This window comes from Tachyglossus aculeatus, chromosome X1 (genome assembly GCF_015852505.1).
Source record: "Tachyglossus aculeatus isolate mTacAcu1 chromosome X1, mTacAcu1.pri, whole genome shotgun sequence".
NCBI classification, from domain to species: Eukaryota; Metazoa; Chordata; class Mammalia; order Monotremata; family Tachyglossidae; genus Tachyglossus; species Tachyglossus aculeatus.
In genome coordinates, this window is record NC_052101.1 from 108,941,033 (window position 1) to 108,961,943 (window position 20,911).

General features: G+C 46.9%; 1 protein-coding gene across 9 annotated transcripts in view; it reads right to left on the minus strand.

The window, feature by feature from the left end:
- Positions 1 to 20,911, minus strand: part of ATP2B2 (ATPase plasma membrane Ca2+ transporting 2) — a 587,231-nt gene that overhangs the window by 243,949 nt on the left and 322,371 nt on the right. The window lies entirely within an intron of this gene.

Sequence of the window (20,911 nt, forward strand, 5' to 3'; positions counted from 1 at the left end):
ATCCTGAAAACCCAAGCCACACAAGGTCCCTCAGTTTCCTCCCCTTTCCTCCACTGCTCAAAATGCTTTTCCATCCTACTAATTGCCTAGAGTTACCATCTTTCTGTAGGGTTTCCATACACACACACACACACACACACACACACGTAAACAAAAACACTAGCAATTTTTTGGAGCCAAAATAATGGCTCTGGACACCCATGAAGAGAATCACTTTCAAAGTAAAAAAGAAATGACAGTAGAGCACTAAATGGCAGCTGCTGTCCACTCTAGCTTGCTTTCTTCCCTTTAAAAACCCAAAGTCATTAACTCTCAGAAGCCCCACACTGGTCAGCCAGCCCCAGGAGAATGCTGGAGCCTGAAGTAGCCATGCGAGGTTTTCTGCAGGAATCAGGATCCAGAGAGTTTGTTTTCTATGAGCTACTCCATTTCTCTCTCATATATTCCATCTCAGCCGTTAACACTCCCAACTGATTCCGATCCCCCATCCCCCCCCCCCCACCCCCAGTTTACTTCCCAGTTCCAAAACCTGGGGGAGCTGGAACCAGGAACCACCCTAGTGTCGAGGGGAGGAACCTCATCTAGGGTTACAACTTGAGGTCCCTGACAGCAAGATGGCCCAGCCCTTTCACTTCAACCCCTGCCCTAACACACAACACTTCCCCACTCCTCACTCTTCAAGACCTCCTGGGCTCCCATCCCCTACCCATCCTACCTATCCCCTCACCAACCACTCCACTCCAGCTCCTCTGCTCCATAATCCTCTGTGATGTTACAAACCTTCCTACCACCTCCTTTGTGGTGACACAATCCCTACCTGACACCAAGCTGGACAAGGAGACTTGGCTTAAGAACCGAAAGCCTGGACAAACCAGGAAAAACCTAGATGTGAAAATGCAGGCAGTCAGTGACCAAGGGAAACTTTAACAATGGGGCAGAGGAGGAAATTCAATTAAAAGTCTCAAATTCTTTCTTTGTTGACCTAAAGCCCCAAGCCTGGGGAATGTAACAATAACTGGCAATTAACAGAGAACTGATTATTTTTTAATGGCATTTGTGAAGCACTTACTGTGTTCCACGTACTGTATTAAGTGCTGGGGTAGGTACAAGTTAGTTAATCAGGTTGGACACAGTCCCTGTCCCACACCGGCTCACAGTCTGAATCCCCATTTTACAGATGAGATAACTAAGGCACTGATAAGAAATACCCTACCATATGAGGGTCAGACCAGGAAGAAATCAGTCTATAGTAAAGAATTAGCAGGAACAAGATCAATCAACCACTGGTATGTATTGAGTGCTTACTGTGTGCAGAGCACTGTTCTAAGTCCTTGGGCAAGTACAATATAACAGAGTTGGCACATACGTTCCCTGCCCACAAGAAGCACACAGGTAGAGATACAGTAACTTCAAATCCTACTTTCGACCCACTCTGAGAGGACCAAATACTGGCCGCTCATGAAGAATTGGTGGAAAATACCCTGCCACGCGCATTGGACCAGGATGACCTTAGGGACAACTTTGTAGAAAACAAATTCTATCCTTTGATGATTAGCATATGAAGAATCTGAGTCAATTTGGGGGTATAAGAACATGACTAGGGCTAGTCCATCTTTGGAGAAGAATTCCACAGCAACTAGCAGGAGAACTCTCTAGCGATGTGCCAGTTAAAATGACTGTCTTCCTGCCGAGACACAATGCCCGGGCACTGAACTACTGAAAGGAAATGGGAGGAAAAGGGGAGGGGGGATCTTTCCACTTGCTCCCTCAGACTTCTTGGCTTGCATCTGATCTCTCTTCAGCACTTCTGATGTTGGCATTAGCTAACCTCAGTTCTGTAGCTTACAAGGTCATGCCCATGGATTGGGGCTTCAGCTAGAAGCTGCTCACAAATCCTTCTTTGCGGGGGACTTGGCTAAATGTACACAAGGTCCCCTGCCCCGCAGGGGCTCAAACCATTTTCAGAAGTCTCCATTCTCTCTTCCAGCAAAGAGGAGAAAGGATCCATAGGCCAGGAGGAGGGTGGGGATTGGGAGCAGAGGAGTTTAGGTCACACTGCCTCTAGGCAGGACAGAAGAAGCAGAGTGGCTCAGTGGAAAGAGTACGGGCTTTGGAGTCAGAGGTCATGGGTTCAAATTTTGGCTCCACCAGTTGCCAGCTCTGTGACTTTGGGCAAGTCACCTAACTTCTCTGTGCCTCAGTTCCCTCATCTGTAAAATGGGGATTAAGACTGTGAGCCCCACGTGGGACAACCTGATCACCTTGTATCCCCCCAGCGCTTAGAACAGTGCTTTGCACATAGTAAGTGCTTAACAAATACTATTATTATTATTATTATTATTATTATTGTTAGATTGGATAAGATAGGGGGAGGAATGGGGGCTTTCCAAGCAAGGACATTCCACAACATGTCCTCAACTTCCCATTCCAGAGTCTCCCAGCCTCATTTGTCTAAGTTTTTCTCTGACGTATAACTTAAGATCCTTGTGGACATTCATTCAATTGTACTTAATGAGCGCTTACTGTGTGCAGAGCACTGTACTAAGCTCTTGGGAAGTACAAATCGGCAACATATAGAGACGGTCCCTACCCAACAACGGGCTCACAGTCTAACAACGTGGTTCGTGTCTACCCTTTCTATTACACTGTACTCTCCCAAGTGCTTAGAACAGTGCTCTGCACACAGTAAGCACTCAATAAATACTACTGATGATTGATTGATTCAACTTCCCTTGCTGAAGTTTCCACCCCTTTCCTCATGGTCTAACCTCCAGCTGCTTACCGACTTTCTCCTTCACTTGAAACAGGCACTCAAGGTCTCCTTAGGAGGCAGGGTAAAAGACCAGCCATAAAGACTCCTGTGATGCACCCCGAACGGTTTCCTGGCAGCAGCGTGGAGCCTCCTTTGAGCTGGGTGCTCGAGCCTTTGAGTTCAAGAGATTGATTCAGACTTTCACACAGCTACACAAGGTCCTGGGTGCTGACACATCCAGATGCCTGAAATGACCATGTAGGCCAGAGACCCTCATAATCCCTAGCAGTTAAAAGGCTTTTCCCTTTCTAACAAACAGCAACAACTCTGTCCCCTTGAAGGAGAGAAGAGGTAGAGGAAACACTTGGGGAAACTCCAAAGGAAAAGTCTTGAAAGCCAGAAAAGTCACTCCATATCCCCTTGTCAACTAACCTACCTCTTCACCTGGTAATACTCCCTGCCCTTCCCAGCCCTCTGAACATCCCTCTGGAACATCTGACTCCAGAAAGCATCAGCTCTGGCCTGCCATCTGAAGGCCATCAGAATGCACAGAGGGCCCCCTCAAGCCACGTTTTTTGTGCTGAACCACCTGCCACCTTCATGCACAGAGCTCAAATTCACATTACCCAAAGCCCAAGGAGCGAGAGGAGGTGGAAGGCAGAAAGATAAACAGGAGGTTACTGCCCTCCTGGAGGAAATGGGGAAGAAGGGTGTGTGAGGTGTGGAAGGGGGAAGGGGGAAGGAGTCAGGGAGGAGAGGCAATTATCTTTATTTGAGGGCCAAGGCCTCTGAGACTCCTGCATGTGTGACTTCGGTCTTGTGATGAGACACTGATGCTTCTAAATTACATTAGCCCTTTGCCAGGAGTCCGAATGTAAACAACCGTGCTGGGTTTCCCCCACAGACCTATTCCTGTGCTTGACCTCACACAGGCAAAGACTGCCAACTGAGCTAAGGGAGAATGGGGCAATACACCAAAAAGCTTAGCACACACACACACACACACAAAAAAAAAAACCCATAAAGTCCAGTCCAAAAGAGCGGATACTTCTTCATCTTATTCCTTTCAATCCACACCTAATCCAAATGTCCACCGCAACCTGTATGGAAATCCCCAGGAACTGCAGAGAGGCTGGCCAGATTTCATGATCAACGATCAGCAGATGGAAGGTTGGGGGTGGGGTGGGGAGCAGGGGGAAAAGAGGGAGAATCAGCACCACCCAAAGACACCTAACCCTGCCTAGTGAGGGTCAGGTATTCCCACTGTTGGCGGAAGATTTGCTAACAAGTCCTGGGGCAGTGGAAGTTGCCTGGATATGAAGCAAAATGAACAAGAGATGAGGCGTTATTAAATTTCTTAGCAGCAAAACCACCCAGAATACCTCACAGATGAACAGTCCTGATTCAGGCAAGAGAGGAGGTGGGGCTAACACTAGGGAAAAGAAACAGAAGAAGCCCCTCCACAGCGAACACACACTGCACACAAACTCACAACCTGCCTGCCCTGATCCCTTCCACTAAGCTGAGCTCCTCTTTGAAACAGGTAGGGTTTCTTTAACGGTACTTTTAAAATAAGCGTGGTTACTGTGGCTTTAAGTGAATCTCCGGTGAAGCGAAAAGCAGAAGCAGCAAACTTTTTGGCTGTAGAGTTCATATTTACAACTTTGCTTCTTTTTCTTCTTTTCCTCCTTCTATGGTTTTATCCTTAGGAGCAGAGGATTGTCAGATGAATGGGGAAAATACGATAAATCCAGTCCTGGGGAACATGTTTATTTACGTTAAGGGAGGAGTCAGAGACAATCAAGCCTATGTTCCCCTGAGAAAGGGACCAAGCGCTAAGAGAGGATGGCACAGACGCAGCATGACTGAGGCACCGTATCAATTAGCAGCATGTGGCTCCCATTTCTCTTTCCCCAAGGCTGACCACATGCTACCAGCCTATAAAAATATCCCATGCTAATCTCCCTCAACTCTTCACACCAGATTTCCTGGAAAAAATAATTTGACTTAGTTCCCTAGCTTAGCTGTCTGATCCCAGTCAGAATCTGACTGACTCCTCCCCACTGGACCAAGCCCCAGCCCACTTTCAGACTCTCCACCCTCCACAGGGAGTATGGGGCATGTCTGAAATTGAGTGTCACCTGGAGAAAGGGGACAGAAATCCCAGCCCAATGCAGCCTGCCTGTGCTATCACATTCGGTTGCTAGGGAGCAGATATGGGCCTCACTCCGAGAGGGTTACAATTTCACCAGAGTCAGCTTCCGGAGAGGATGAAAGAGTCCCCAAGTTTCCAAGCAAAATGCCCCCTTGCAGCAAACACAGGGAAGGGGAGACCCAGCAAGCCTGCAGCCCCCGCCGCTGATTCCACTGCTGCCAAAGAGAGCCACCTCCCAGCTTGGACCCAGCGCGGAGACTTCCCTTTGACTGGCCCCTGGGACCCTCCTCGACAGGAGGACGGTGCCTTTGCGAAGGGGGAGGGGGAAGGTGAAGGGTGGGGGCACTTGAAAAGGCAAAAGCCAAATAAGAGCCCGTCCCCCGGTAAACAAAGGCCAAGAAGTCTGCTGTCCACAGAGGTGCGGCTTCCAACTACAGTGCAGAAGAGTGAGGCTCCCCAGCCACTGAGGTGACCTTTCCTCAGGATCTTTGATTTCACGTCTCCCAGAACATTTTTGCTTATACCCATTTCCCTGCAACCTGAGAATCAGTATAGCAAAGAGAGATACACAACACAAAGGAGTTACCATGGAGGCGCTAAATACGATACTGACCTTAGGATGATCTGAGGTGCAGACCTTAGACACAGAGCTGAGGCGCTCTGCAACCAGCAAAAAGGAAAATTATCCCCCGAAGCCCTATGTGCAAGTTTCTATTTATATTTGTGCTGAACTGAATCAGTTCCCAAACCTGCACAGGGGCACGCTGGAGAAACCCAATCTCAGCCTCAATGCAGGCAAATTGGAGGTACAGACCCATGGACCCATGAGGCAACTTCCCACTGAATTTTTACCAACCCACTCAGGCACCATGACTCGGACATCGTGCCCGCTCCGTCACATTTCACGAAGGCGACTGGCTAGAGTGCATCACAAGCCGGCACTAACAGCCAAATGACCGCAAAGGATCGGCTCACCTCTCTACCCCTCTGCAAACCCAGAGGGGCCTTTCCTGCCCTAACACCCTCCTCTTCCCAAGCACACACTGAGGGCAAAGGTCAGTTCAAGACTGGGCTTGTTTGGTAAGCCAGCTTTAAAACACTCGGTCCAGTGCCCAAGAGAGGCTGGCTGCTCAGTGCCAACAGGAACCTGGAATTGCAGAATTCCTGCTGATTTTTATCATGTGGGTACAATTAAGAGGAAAAAACTCAAAGCCGGTGCTGGTGGGGGCGGTGGGTGGAAGGCGCCGGGGAGAAAGTAGGATCTTTGGCTAAATACACAAAGAGTAATAGGTTTCTCTTTCAAAGCTAAACTCATAAAATATTTGATTCCACCTTGACTACAGTGTTCTGTCTTGATTGCTGCATCAACCTCCTCACTGATCTCCCTGCTTTCTGCCTCTCCCAGTCCATGTACTTAACTCTGCTGCCCAAATCATTTTTCTCGAAGACTGTTCAGGCCATGTCTCCCCTCTCATTAAAAACCACCAGTGGTTGCTCATCCAACTCGGCATCAAAAGGAACCTCCTTACCATCGGCTTTAAAGTACTCAATCATTTTGTCCCTGGCTACCTTACCTCCCTGCTCTCCTACTACAACCCAGCCTGCACACTTCACTCCTATAATGCCAACCTACTCATTCTACTTCCACCTCACCTGTCTCACCATCGATCCCTTGCCCACGTCCTCCGTCTGACCCGAAACTCCCTCTCCCTCCATATCCAAAAGACCACCACTCTCTCCACCTTCAAAGACTTACTGAAATCTTCTCCAAAAGGCCTTACCTGATTAAGCCCTCTTTTCCCCTACTCTCCCTTCTGCTTCGCCTCTGAAATTTGATCTGTACCCTTGAGTTAAGCACTTGATATTTAACCACCCTCAGTGCTTATGAACATATCTGTTATTTATTTATCTATATGTATCAAGAGAAGCAGCGTGGCTCAGTGGAAAGAGCCCGGGCTTGGGAGTCAGAGGTCATGGGTTCGAATCCTGGCTCCACCACTTGTCAGCTGTGTGACTTTGGGCAAGTCACTTAACTTCTCTGTGCCTCAGTTCCCTCATCTGTAAAATGGGGATGAAGACTGTGAGCCCCACGTGGAACAACCTTGATTACCTTGTATCCTCCCCCAGTGCTTAGAACAGTGCTTGGCACATAGTAAGTGCTTAACAAATACCAACATTATTATTATTATTGTCAGTACCTACCTCTAGAATGTGAGCTCTTTGGGGCCAGGGACCATGTCTAAAAAAATCTGTTGTACTGTACTCTCTCAAGGACTTAGTAGAATGGTCTGCATACAGTAAGAACTCAATAAATACCATTGATTGATTCCTATCTCCAGCACTTAGATCCATACTGATGTTTGATTTGGACACTTAATTATTCATTTAGCTCTTTCCTCCTGATTTAGTTGTACTGCTTCCTCTTCTAGCCTTGTTTCTTTCTCCAGCTGCTTCTATTTGTAAATAATTTTTGTCTGTCTACCTCCATTATCCCCCTCTCAGGGTCACACCTGGAGAGTTTCCAGTACTCAACCAGTCTCGACTATGGGAGAAAGAGTCAAGCAGAGGCATATCCCTTCCATTCCTAGCTTGGGCAGTGACTAGCGAGTGGAAGGCAATCGGCTACAAGTCAAAACTCACCTGGGCTGGGCAGCAGCAGCATGAGAGAGAGTTGAGGGTGGAGACTCAAGTTTACTGCATGGAAGGAGGCAATGGTAAACCACTTCCATATTTTGACCAAGAAAACTCTATGGCTACACTACCAGAATGATGGCAGATGGAGGTGGGGCATTCTGGGAGAGATGATAATAATAATAATAATAATGACATTTATTAAGCGCTTACTATGCACAAAGCACTGTTCTAAGCATTGGGGAGGTTACAAGGTGATCAGGTTGTCCCACAGGGGGCTCACAGTCTTAATCCCCATTTTACAGATGAGGTAACTGAGGCCCAGAGAAGTTAAGTGACTTGCCCAAAGTCACACAGCTGACAATTGGTGGAGCCAGGATTTGAATGCCTGACCTCTGACTCCAAAGCCCATGCTCTTTCCACTGAGCCATGTGTCCATGGCATCGTTATGGGTCAGCGATGACTCGACAGCATAAGGCAAGACAAGACCTCTATTATATTGTAAACTCAGTGAGGGTAGGGAATGTGTTCCTAGCTTCTATCCTACTCTCCCAAGTACTTAGTGCAATGCTTTGGTAAATACCATTGATTGATTAATGGAAAATCTTAAAAGATCCATCTGGAAAGGGAAAAAGTCCAGACCCACATGTTGGTTTTAAATTTTGGAGACACAAAAAATCTGAAATAAAATGACATCGCTTGGAAAAAGTTAGATCTTTCCCAGGTATATCCACACCCCCTTCAATTTTCCTCCCTTCCCCTACCTCAGTCCTGAGTAGAATTTACCTGATAATTCACACAAAAGGATTACTTAGGTATAAATTTTCTCTCACTTGAGAACATAATTCCCATACAAACTCACTCCCACCAAGTGCTGAACAATAAAATGCCTCTCAGACCTTGTAACGAGTAATTTCTCTCTAAAGGTGAAAATCAGTGACTCATATTAATTGGATCTTAATATGGATGTAGAATTACCCTTTACAAGTCTTATAAAAGTAGAAAGCTATCAAGTCAAGAAGGGTCCCACACTTTACTCAACCCTTCGCTATTCTGAGCCCAAGAACCCCAGCCTAGGGGATGGCACAGGGAGGGAGGCACTTTGAGAGCACCCCAAAATATTTCCTCAGAGCATGCCACATGCCTTAGCCACCTCCCGGGATCCATCCCCTCCTTACAAATTAGGAAACAAAGAGATGAGCGTTAGTTTGCCCAAGGTCACATTATGAGTCAGGAATCAAGCCAAGATTAGAACAATCTGAGTCTCTGACACCCCCCTGGTTCTGGGTCCCATGATTTGGGTTTTTTGTGTTTTGGCTTTTTGGGGGTTTATTTGGCGACTGCAAATGCAAATGTTTCTTTTCCTTTAAATGGCTTGTGTTCGTATATGTCCCATTTAACAGTCCCTCAAAGTGTCCAGAAATTTTCCTGGGAATATATTCAACCAAATCAATCTATCAATCAATCATATTTATTGAGTGCTTACCGTGTGCAGAGCACTATACTAAGCACTTGGGAGAGTAAAATAGAACAATTGTTTTACACGTTCCCTGCACACAAGGAGCTTTCAGTCTGGAGGGGGTGACAAACATTAATATAAATAGATTAAATTAAAGATACGTACATAACTTTTTGAACCATTTTGATCCCTCTCTCACATTCCTTCTCTTTCTCCACCCCTACGTTGATCCTTGGGGACTTCAATATCCACAAAGGTGTTCTATCACTCCTCAACTCCACTGACCTTCTGCTCCACTCCAGCTCTCCCACTCACCAACTTGTACACACACTTGATCTCATCCTCAATAGTCACTGTACAATCTTTACCCTCACCAACTCTGAAATCCCTCTATCTCACCACAAATTCCTCACCTGCCTTCTCTCCCACACACCTCCTCCCCACAAATCTGTCCTGTTCTCCCATGGAGACCTCTAATCTTTTGCTCCCATCCAATTTTTTCAAGTCATCATGCCCATTTAGCCTCCATACCCAAACTACCTTTCCTTGATGACCAAATTGACACCCTTTCTTTCTGGTATTTGTTAAGCGCTTACTATGTGCAAAACACTGTTCTAAGAGCTGGGGAGGATATAAAGTGATCAGGTTGTCCCATGTGGGGCTCACAATCTTAATCCCCATTTTACAGATGAAGCAACTGAGGCACAGAGAAGTTAAGTGACTTGCCCAAAGTCACACAGCTGACAAGCGGCGGAGCTGGGATTTGAACCCATGACCTCTAACTCCCATGCCCATGCTCTTTTCACTGAGCACCACCTCTCTACTGAACTCAATGCACTCACTCCTCAATCCCTTCGTCCATCTCATACCACTAACCCACAGCCCTGGATCACCTCCACAGTCCGCTTCCTTCACTCCTGTGCATAAGCCACAGAATGCTACTGGCAGAAATCTAGATATCAGGCCGACTTCAACCATCTCAAGTTCATGCTTGCATGCTTTAACACTGCCCTCTTCTCTGCCTGGCAAAATTATTTCTCCATCCTTATTGACACCCATGCCCACTGCCCTCACCAGTTGTTTCAGATGTTTAACTCGCTCCTCTAACTCCCTGCCCCCCCACCTCCACCATTCCAATTTGCTTGTATCCACCCCAGCACTTAGTATGGTGCCTGGCACATAGCAAGCACTTAACAAATACCATAATAATTATCCCTCACCTTAATGACCTGGTTATCTACTTTATCAAGAAAATTGAAACTATTGGGTGTGATCTCCTAAAATCTCCCCTGCTCTCACCCATTCCCTCCCCTACATCCTTTCTTCAACTCTCCCAACTTTCCCAGCAGTATGTCGAGAGGAGATCTCCTGCCTTCTCTTAAAATCCACCCCCTCCACCTGCACATCTGACCTCATTCCTTTGCACCTTATCAAAACACTTGCCCCCTCTCTTCCTCCCTCCCTGACTGCCATCTTCAATTGTCTGCTCTCCAACGGCTTCTTCCCCACTGCTTTCAAAGACGCTCATGTCTCCCCAATCCTAACAAAAAACCCACCCTTGACCCCACGGCCCCCTTCAGTTATCATTCAATTCAACCATATTTATTGAGGGTTTACTGTGTGCCGGGCACCATAGTAAGCACTGGGGTGGATACAAGCAAATCGGTTTGGACATAGTCCCTTTCCCACATGGGACTCACAATCTCAATCCCCATTTTACAGATGAGGTAACTGAGGCCCAGAGAAGTGAAGTGACTTGTCCAAGGTCACACGGCAGCCAAGTGGCAGAGCCAGAATTAGAACTCAGGACCTTCTGTCTCCCAGGAAGGAGGAGATGCGAGACTGGAGAGAAGGAGAGAAATCAGGGCTGGAGGTGTAGATTTGGGAATCATCTGCACAGAGGTGGTAGTTGAAGCCTTGGGAGCGAATGAATTCTCCAAGGGAGTGGAGTTAGATGGAGAATATAATGGAACCCAGAACTGAGCCTTGAGGGACTCCCACAGCTTGGGGGCGGGGGCAGAGGAGGAGCCTGTGAAGGATACTGAGAATGAAAGGCCAGAGAGATGAGGAGAACCAGAAAAGGACAGAGTCAGTGAAGGCAAGGTTGGTTAACGTTTCCAGGAGAGGGGGGTGGTCTACAGTGTCAAAGGCAGCTGAGAGGTAGAGGAGGATTAGGATGGAGTAGAGGCCATTGGATTTGTCAAGATGGAGATCACTGGTGACCTTTTAGAGGGCAGTTTTGGTGGAGTGAATGGGGTGGAAGGCAGATTGGAGGGGTCAAGGAGAGAGTCAGAGGGGAGGAAGTGGAGGCAGTGGGCTTAGACAACTCGCTCAAAGAATTTTGGAGACGAATGGTAAGGAGGAGCTGGGGCGATAACTGAAGGGAGCTGTGGAGTCATATCCATCCACCCTGAAAACGTCTCCTTGGCCCCTCCAAATGATTAGGTTGTTTGTACAGGGAAATACACATAAGGCAGTTCCAAATCAAGGGTAACCCTGAATGATTATTAGGTTATATTTTGGATTCCACTTTCTTTTAGAGGAATGTGAAAAAATAGATTTCCACATCCATTCTTCTAAAAGTGGAATCCATTGTCTGGGGGTATTCACTGGCATCCTGAAGAGGTCCCACAGTGTTCAAATCTTGAGATGGGGGAAATGACTGCTGAAGGGTCATTCAGTCTATCACCTGGACTCTGGCTAAAGACTCATTGAATTCAGCCCAGGGGAGAATTTCTCCGGTTCAAGCTTTCTGCAACCTTCCCCAGACACCCATTCCAATGTTAACAACCCTTATCTACATAATTGGTGAACTCTACTCCTCCATTATGTAAAAGTGTTGTGATGCTACCAGCAAATTGGAACTGGTGATGCAAAAATATGGATTATATGCAATAAGTCTTTGCCCCTTAGATTGAAAAGCAGCATGGTGCAGTGGATACAGCACAGGCCTGGGAGTCAAAAGATCATGGGTTCTAATCCAGGCTCCACTACTCGTCTGCTGTATGACTTTGGGCAAGTAACTTAACTTCTCTGTGCCTCAGTTACCTCATCTGTAAAATGGGGATTGAGACTGTGAGCCCCACGTGGGACACGGACCATGTTCAACCTGATTTACTTATATCCACCCCACTGCTTGGCACATAGTAAGCACTTAACAAATACCACAATTATTATTAGACTGAGGACAGGAACTGGATCTTTTACTTCTATTTCATGTTCGCCAAAATCCAGTACAGTGTTCCATATTCTAAATAAATGCTGTTGGTGATGATGATGATGGAAAAATATCTAAAACCAGAATCCTGCTAAATTACAAAACTATACAAAAATTGTAAAGTAGATTTTGCACGCCATCTTTTCACTATTCCATTTATAGCAGGATACAAAAATTCTCAGATGCCACAAGATCAAAAATCAATCAATGGTATTTATTGAGTGCTTACTATATGCAAAGCACTTGTACAAAGCACCTGGGAAAGTACCATACAACAGAAATGGCAGACACAATCCCTGCCCACAGTGAGCTTACAGCTCTTTTCAGAATATTTCTTCCGGAGTCCAACCCTGTGAAAAACAACTAAAACAAGGAGAAGCAAAATCTGACTTGTGCCTTATCAGACTGCCAGAGTCCTGTATGTCTGATGAAGGGCAGGTCCAGAAATTGTGTTTCACCCTCAGCCTTACAAATAGATTCCAAAAATCATTAAAGCTGGTCAACACTCTCCAGTCCCTCCCTCCCTTCCTAATTTCAGATCAATGCTGTCTCTAAGAGCAAAGAGGAGGAGGAGGGGAGCCTGAGGGGGTTTTATTTTATATTGCTCTTAAAATACCCACCTACCCACAGCCTGATTTCCTCCAGGGCTACAGTCATTTGTCTCAAGTTCTAGGCCCGTGGGTTCATGCCAGCTTGAAAGCTGCTGTATTTAAGACCAAATCGTGTGTAAATATTCTTGAAGGTCTGCAAATATGAGAATCTCTTGGAGATCCCTTCCTTCCCCAAAATACAGCACCACAATTTCATCGAAGATAAGTCATAGGAAGCAGTGGAAAGAACACAGGACTGCTTTCCCAGCTCTGCCACTAGACTGCTGTGTGACCTTGGGCAAAGCACTTAATCTCTCTGGGCCTCAGTTTCCTCATCTGTAAAATGGGGATAAGATTCCTGCTTTCCCTCCTTCTTATATCATGAGCCCCTTGAGGGACAGGGGCTGGGTCTGATCTGATTACCTGGTATCTAGTCCGGGGCTTGGCTTAATAGATCCCATAGTCATAATTGGCTGGGATGAGGCCTAATTCACCACCTTGGAGCCTTATAATATTTGCCCTTCAACATTTTCTTCTGCTAGACTGTTTAAACCATCTAGAGGCCCAAGCACTGGCTGAGCCAACTGGAGAGGAAAAGAGTTGGAAGCACAGTGGTGGAGGGGGTTCAAAGTGGTGAGAGACAGGGGAAAGTGAGGGAAATTGGGAGCTTGGCAAGGGTAAGTTGGGCAGGGAGGAAAACTGGAATGGGCCGAGCTTATGGCCCAGTCTGTGGGGCTCCAACTCCAGCTCTGCATACTTGAGCATTGTTACACATAAAGAAATGCCAGCTTCAGCACTGACTGACAATGGCTATTTTTGAGACTGTGGCTTCAGGACACCAATGTGCAGAATATCATCCATGTCCATTTAAAAGCACCTGTTGCCTTAAAGATCTTGGTTACTTTTTGGCCTTTGCTAATTTTTTGGATGGGCCTAATCACCTAAGGCATATGAGAATAGAACAAATGGAATGGGGGTATCAGGAAAGATCACACCCTGTTCTTTGTTCTACATGCCAGTAAAATCCCAAAGAAACTTTTGTTTTCTTTTCAATGGTATTTGTTAAGTGCCTGGCACTGTACTAGCTGGAGGGGCAGATACAAGATAATCAGGTTGGACACAGTCTCTGTCCCACATAGGGCTCACAGTCTTAATCCTCATTTTACAGATGAGGTTACTGAGGCCCAGAGAAGTTAAGTAACTTGCCCAGGGACACACAGCAGACAACTAATCAATCGTATTTATTGAGCGCTTGCTGTGTTCAGAGCACTGTACTAAGCGCTTGGGAAGTACAAGTTGGCAACATATAGAGACAGTCCCTACCCAACAGTGGGCTCACAGTCTAAAAGGGGGAGACAGAGAACAAAACCAAACATACTAACAAAATAAAATAAATAGAATAGATATGTACAAGTAAAATAGAGTAATAAATATGTACAAACATATATGCATATATACAGGTGGTGTGGGGAAGGGAAGGAGGTAAGATGGGGGGATGGAGAGGGGGCGAGGGGGAGAGGAAGGAAGGGGCTCAGTCTGGAAAGGCCTCCTGGAAGAGGTGAGCTCTCAGTAGGGCCTTGAAGGGAGGAAGAGAGCTAGCTTGGCGGATGGGCAAAGGGAGGGCATTCCAGGCCCAGGGGATGACGTGGGCCGGGGGTCGATGGCGGGACAGGCGAGCACGAGGCACGGTGAGGAGATTAGCGGCAGAGGAGCGGAGGGTGCGGGGTGGGCTGTAGAAGGAGAGAAGGGAGGTGAGGTAGGAGAGGGCGAGGTGATGGAGAGCCTTGAAGCCAAGGGTGAGGAGTTTCTGCCTGATGCGCAGACTGATTGGAGATTTTTGAGGAGGGGAGTAACATGCCCAGAGCATTTCTGGACAAAGACAATCCCGGCAGCTGCATGAAGTATGGATTGAAGTGGGGAGAGACATGAGGATGGGAGATCAGAGAGAAGGCTGATACAGTAGTCCAGACGGGATAGGATGAGAGCTTGAACGAGCAGGGTAGCGGTTTGAATGGAGAGGAAAGGGCAGATCTTGGCAATGTTGCAGAGCTGAGACCGGCAGGTTTTGGTGACGGCTTGGATGTGAGGGGTGAATGAGAGAGCGGAGCCAGGATTAGAACCCATGTCCTCTGACTCCCAGATCTGTGCTCCTTCCACTCTCAGCCTCTCCTCAGAGTCCAATGACCCACCACCCTATTAAAATCGATAACATTTATTGCATGCCTACTGGGTACAGAGTACAGTACTAAGCTCTTGGGAGAATGAAAGTGACCTACCAAAAGCACACCAAAGGAGTCTTTTCCTGACTCTGCTAGAAGGAAAGCATCTCGTTTGAAGTGTGCCCCACACTCCAATCCCACTTCCAAAATGCATTCAGAAACTGCAAAACCTTGAAAGAGGATGGATTTTTTTTCAACTATCAGCTTGGAAGTGGGGCCTGAGGTCTACTTTAGTCATTTGTTTATTCTGATTGCTGCTAGTCTCAGTATAGAAAGTATGAAACTTTAGAATAGACGAGGAATATTGCTGAGCTCTAAGTATGGGGCTGTCTTTCCCTAAATAATGTGTGTGTGTGTGTGTGTGTATTATGTTACATACATTATAGATAAAATTGTCCTTCATACTCAAAGATGACAACACCACTGCTGGTGAAATTCCCCCATGGATGCACCCCATAGTAACATTTATTGAGTGTCCCCGGGGTGCAATCCTCCGTATTAAGTGTTTGGGAAAGCACTTTACAGAACTGATGCATTCCCTGCCCTCAAGGAGCTTCCACTCTACTGAAAAGCCACAATCCTGACTATGCTTTGCACAAAAGCTGCCCCTCCTCATCATGGGTGAAGTTTGCAGCATCTGGCTTTGTTTTTGCTTTTGCCTCAGCTCACATTCCTTACAGGCAGGGAATGTGTACTCTCCCAAGCACTTAGTACAGTGCTTTGCACACAGTAAGCACTCAGTAAATACTATTGAATAAATCAAAAGAGCCACTCCTTTCTTGAGTGTCCTGTGCCATATGAGTCTTTTGGCAATAACTGACTCCCAGTTTTCAGCTGGTTGGCAGCATTGCCTGAGAAGTTGTTTTTAATATTATTATTATTATTAAGTGCTGTCAAGTCATTTCCGATTCATAGCGACTCCATGGATATACTTTCTCCAGAACGTCCTGTCCTCTGCCATAATCCGTAACCTTTCTAATGGTTCTTCCGTTATCGTCGTTATGGTCTCTCTCCATCTAGCTGCTGGTCTGTATCTTCCACTTTTTCCCTGGACTTTTCCTAGCATTAGCGTCTTCTCCAGAGAATTAGTCCTCCTGATTATGTGCCCAAAATATGCTAATCTAAGTCAAATCATTTGGCCTTCCAAAGACCACTTTGGTGTGTCCTAAAAATGTTTCCTCTGCCCTGTTTGCTTTTGGTTTCCCAATTTCAGCAACTGTTTGAGTGTCCTGCTTTGAACAGTAGCAGTCTAGGAGGCTTCATTGCCACAGAAGTTGGCCTAGGCTTAGATAACTTTCAGGCAAATGTCTCTAATCATCTCTGCCTCCACAGAAATGAGAGCACCTGGAAAAGCTAGAAAATTATTCAACTGATACCCTCAGTGCACGGCAGCAGGGTCTGGGGCAGCCCCACACTCAGGAGCCATCCACTTCCTTTGATTCCTCTGTTTCAGGACCCCCACAGAGTACCTTGAAAATGCTTTTAACTTACATGCCTTTTTGGGTGCCTGCCCTTGGGCAAAGCTGCAGCTTGGGCTCTGGCTCTAGATGAGTAGCCATATTGCTAACTGGCCAGCTTGTGGAAGAGAGGGAGAGGAAGACAGAGAGAGAGCCTGATAATAATAATAATGATGGCATTTGTTAAGCGCTTACTATATTCCAAGCACTGTTTTAGGTGCTGGGGGGATATAAGTTCATCAGGTTCACATCCCACTCCCCCATAGAGGCAGAGGGAGCACAGCCCAGGCACCTGCTGAGAGCCCTTGGCCAGGACCTGGCATCCAGAGGGCTCCCTTCTATGGGCCTGATTAATAGGCTTTACTAGCTGTCTCCTTTGGCAGCTCAGGCTTTTTCATGGAGCCCACTGTGGGCAGGCTGCCCACAGCTCCACCAATTGGGACTTGACTCTGTTCCTGACGGCCATTCACCTTTCCCTCAGCTGCCCCCCACCCCTGCCAGCTGGGTTCAAATCAACAAACCCAGAGGAACAGATAGGCTCTTGGGCTGGGCCAAGGCAATGGCTTGTCTGGAATAAAGCCAAGCCCTGGCCTGGAATTTTGTCAGAGGAGAGGAAAAGCCAGCTGTCCAGCTGTGCCTAGGGCTGGATGGGGGCTTGGGCAAGGGTGGAGCAGAGGATTTTTTCCTAACTCCCTCCATGAACTAGGGCTGGAGCTCAGCGAAGACCAAAATATCAGTGCTAGAGAAACTCAGTATGAGCACCTGCTTGACTAAAGGACATTTAAGCCATCTAGGTTGACCTTTGCAAGGCCTCTCTCCTTCTCCCTCTGCCATCCTATCTCTTTCATTCTCTTCCCAGTGCTTCCCTACCCTTTGCTCCTCCTCCCACTCTGCCTCACTCTTTCCCTTCCCCCATAGCCTTTAATAAGAATACAAATAATGGTATCTCCACTGTACTAAGCACTGGAGTCCATACAAGATCATCAGGTCAGACACAGTCCCTGTCCCACATGGGACTCACAGTCTCAGGGAAAGGAAGAACAGGCATTTAACCCCTGATTTTACAAATGAGGAAACTGAGGCCCAGAGAAGCATAAAGGGACTTGGCCAAAGAAACACAGCAGGCAAGTAGCTGAGAAGCAGCATGGCTTGGTGGATAGTGCACGGGTCTAGGAGTCAGAAGGACCTGGGTTCTAATCCCAGCTCTGCCACATGTCTGCTGTGTGACCTTAAGTAAGTCACAATCACTTTTCTATGCCTCAGTTACCTCATCTGTAAAATAGGGATTAAGAGTGTGAGCCCCATGTGGAACAGGGACTGTGTCCAATCTGCCTACTCTGTATCTACCCCAATGCTTAGAACAGTGCTTGGCATATAGTAAGTGCTTAGCAAGTACCATAATTATTAAGTGACAGAGGCAGAATTAGAACCCAGGTCCTCTGACTCCCAGGACTTGGCTCTTTCCATTAGGCTATGCTGCTTCTTCCTAGCCCACACTGTTATTGTAAAGGTAGTGGGATTCCTTTCTGAGGGACCAATATTCGTGGGGCAAAACACAGCTACACTCTTTTGCCCCAGAAGGTGTGGAAATAGAATAGGGTGGAGGACAAGCACCTTGTGCCCAGTTTTCAGCCATCAACTTGGATTTTCCATGAAGTGGGCAGTGGATAGGTAAAAAGGCACAGTCATAAAGATGTGAGATCTGCCAAAAAATCAGCAGGAGATAAAATTGGTGGTAAAGGCTTTAATAGGATTCCCAGATGTTCTGTACATTTTTGGATTAACCCTTATTTCAGGGCACTACCTTACCACAGTTATTCTAGATTTGAGGACCACAAGCCCTGCCATCACAAGAGTGGAGGGAAAATGAAGCTGGTTTTGCAGCCTCGAGTGCATATTCTCAAACCCCAAATCTAGCAATAGTAGACACTAAGTCCTGATCCTGGCTTCTCCACATTCATTCAGTGATCTTGGTAAGTCACGTAACTTCTCAGTACCTCATTTTGCTCATCTTGAAGAAGACGTTTCTGCTGAAGTTCCCTCGTGGAGCTTCAGTTCACAGCTTTCCTTTCTCTTGCAGAGAAACCTGGAGAGAGGGGACGCTACCTTACTCAGATACTCTTGCAGCGGGGAGAGGTGGGCAGCCTAGACAGACTCCAGGCTCCTGGACAGGTCCCAAGTCTTCCCCTTTCCCTGCTCATCTCTCCCTGTTTTCTATACTTTTCCCCTCTAGACTGTAAACTCGTTGTGGGCAGGGAATGTGTCTACCAACTCTGTTGTGTTGTACTCTCCCAAGCACTGAGTACAGTGCGCTGCACACAGTAAGCACTCAATATTCTCCCTCTCTTCCATCTCTCCTTTCCTTTTCCCCCTTCTTCTTCCCTCTTCCCTCCCATCACATGGTTCCTCCTCCACAAATCCTGTTGGCCCCATTGGAGAGGGAAACTTGGGCTGGGTGACCACTGTTCTCGCTTCAAAATAATGTCGCACACAATCTCACATTCTAAAAGTACAGAGACAAGCTAACCCCCTTAAAGTTTCTAGGCAATGTTTACATGTAACTACATGGTTCCCCCACGGGGAGCTGCCATGTCCACCATGCCTCACATATCAACAAAACCTGGCTGCTGGATTGGCTGAAATTCCTGCACTTGCAATATTCCTTGGAACGGCTTTCTTTCTGATAGGTCCAACCCCAAAACACAGAAGAAAGGGAAGTCTCTTTCAGTGGCATATTTCTGGCCTTCTGCAAACCAGAATTTCCTGTGGCTCCTGACCCTGAAATGAAGATTTATGAACCTGGGTTTCCTGAGCTACTTAGAGGTCCACAAGTACCTCACTAGATGTGCTCTCACATGCAGGCAAACCAGGTGAGACTGTGACCCACTAAAACAATGCGTAGGTTGTCCAGTCTTACTAAGGGAGACTGAGAAGCAGCGTGACCTAGTAGATAAAGCACGGTCCTGAGAGTCAGAAGGCCCTGGGTTCTAATCCTGGCTCTGCCACTTGTCTGTGACCTTGGGCAAGTCACTTGACTTCTCTGTGCCTCAGTTCCCTCATCTGTAAAATGAGGCTTGAGACTGTGAGCCCTATGTAGGACAGGGACTGTGTCCAACCTGGTCATCGTGTAGCTACCCCAGCACTTAGAACAATGTCTGGCACAAGGTAAGTGCTTAATAAATACCACAATTATTATAATTAAGTGGACTTGTCATTTCATTTCCCTACCTTCAGCACAACCAGAGTGCCTCGCTGCATGAAGACTGGAAGGCCATATTAAGGCAAATGCCAGCCAAGAATTCAGCCTTTAATGACTATCTACCTAATGAGTTCTGCTGAGCTTCAGATTAGTCTACAACTTTAGGGAGACTGGGTGACCACTGCTGGCACATGCCAATACCAGACAAGGAAATGCAGCTGATATCAAATGTATTATGCTAGGCACGCATTAACAGGGCATGATGCCACGGATGCCATTTTCTAAAAGAAAATAGATGTCACTCAATCCCAGAGCACTTCTCCAGGGGAGCCCCTGAACTCCCACACTTGCTCTAGAACCTCTGCATCCCCCTCCAAGGTCAGTGTGAAGTCTGACACAGGATCTGGGCCACAAAACTCAGCCGAGGAAAGCTCAGCATCAAAACTTAAACCCCAGACAGATGAGGGCCCACTTCTGGACAGGGACCAGGCTAGCTGAAAACTGTTGGACAGCTATCCTAATCAATCAATGTTATTTATTGAGCGCTTATTATGTGCAGAGCACTGTACTGAGCATTTGGGAGAGTGCTATATAGCAGAAATAGCAGACATGGTCCCTGTCCGTGACAATCTTACAGTCTAGAAAGTAAGAAAGCAAGGAATTCCAGCCTGTTCAAAAGAAATGCTCCACACAAACTGAAATATTTTTATTTAAAGATCTTTACACAGGGTAGCCCCAGTGGAGTCTGTTCAGAATCAATCTCCTCAAGATCTTGAACACCCCTAACTCCCCAAATCCATACTCTAGTGGGGTGCAGAGAACCTGCCTGCCTGGTCCTCAGACTTCCTGTTTCCTGCAGAAGGAGTTTGGCCCGTGGTGACCAGCCAACTGAGAAGCAAGTCCCACAAAATGGATGCCCTAGGATTTGTGTTTCAGCAGAGGGGAAGTTTTTAGAAGCAGCATAGCTTAGTGCGAGAGCATGGGCCTGGGAGTCAAAGGACCTGAGATCTAATCCCACCTCTGCCACTTTTTTTATGGTAATTGTTAAGCACTTACTATGTGCCAGGCACTGTTCCAAACGCTGGGGTAGATACAAGGTAATCAGGTCGGACACAGTCCATGTCTCACATGGGGCTCACAGTATTAATCCCCATTTTATAGATGAGGTAACTGAAGCACAGAGAAGTTAAGTGACTTGCCCAAGGTCACACAGCAGACAAGTGGTGGGGACA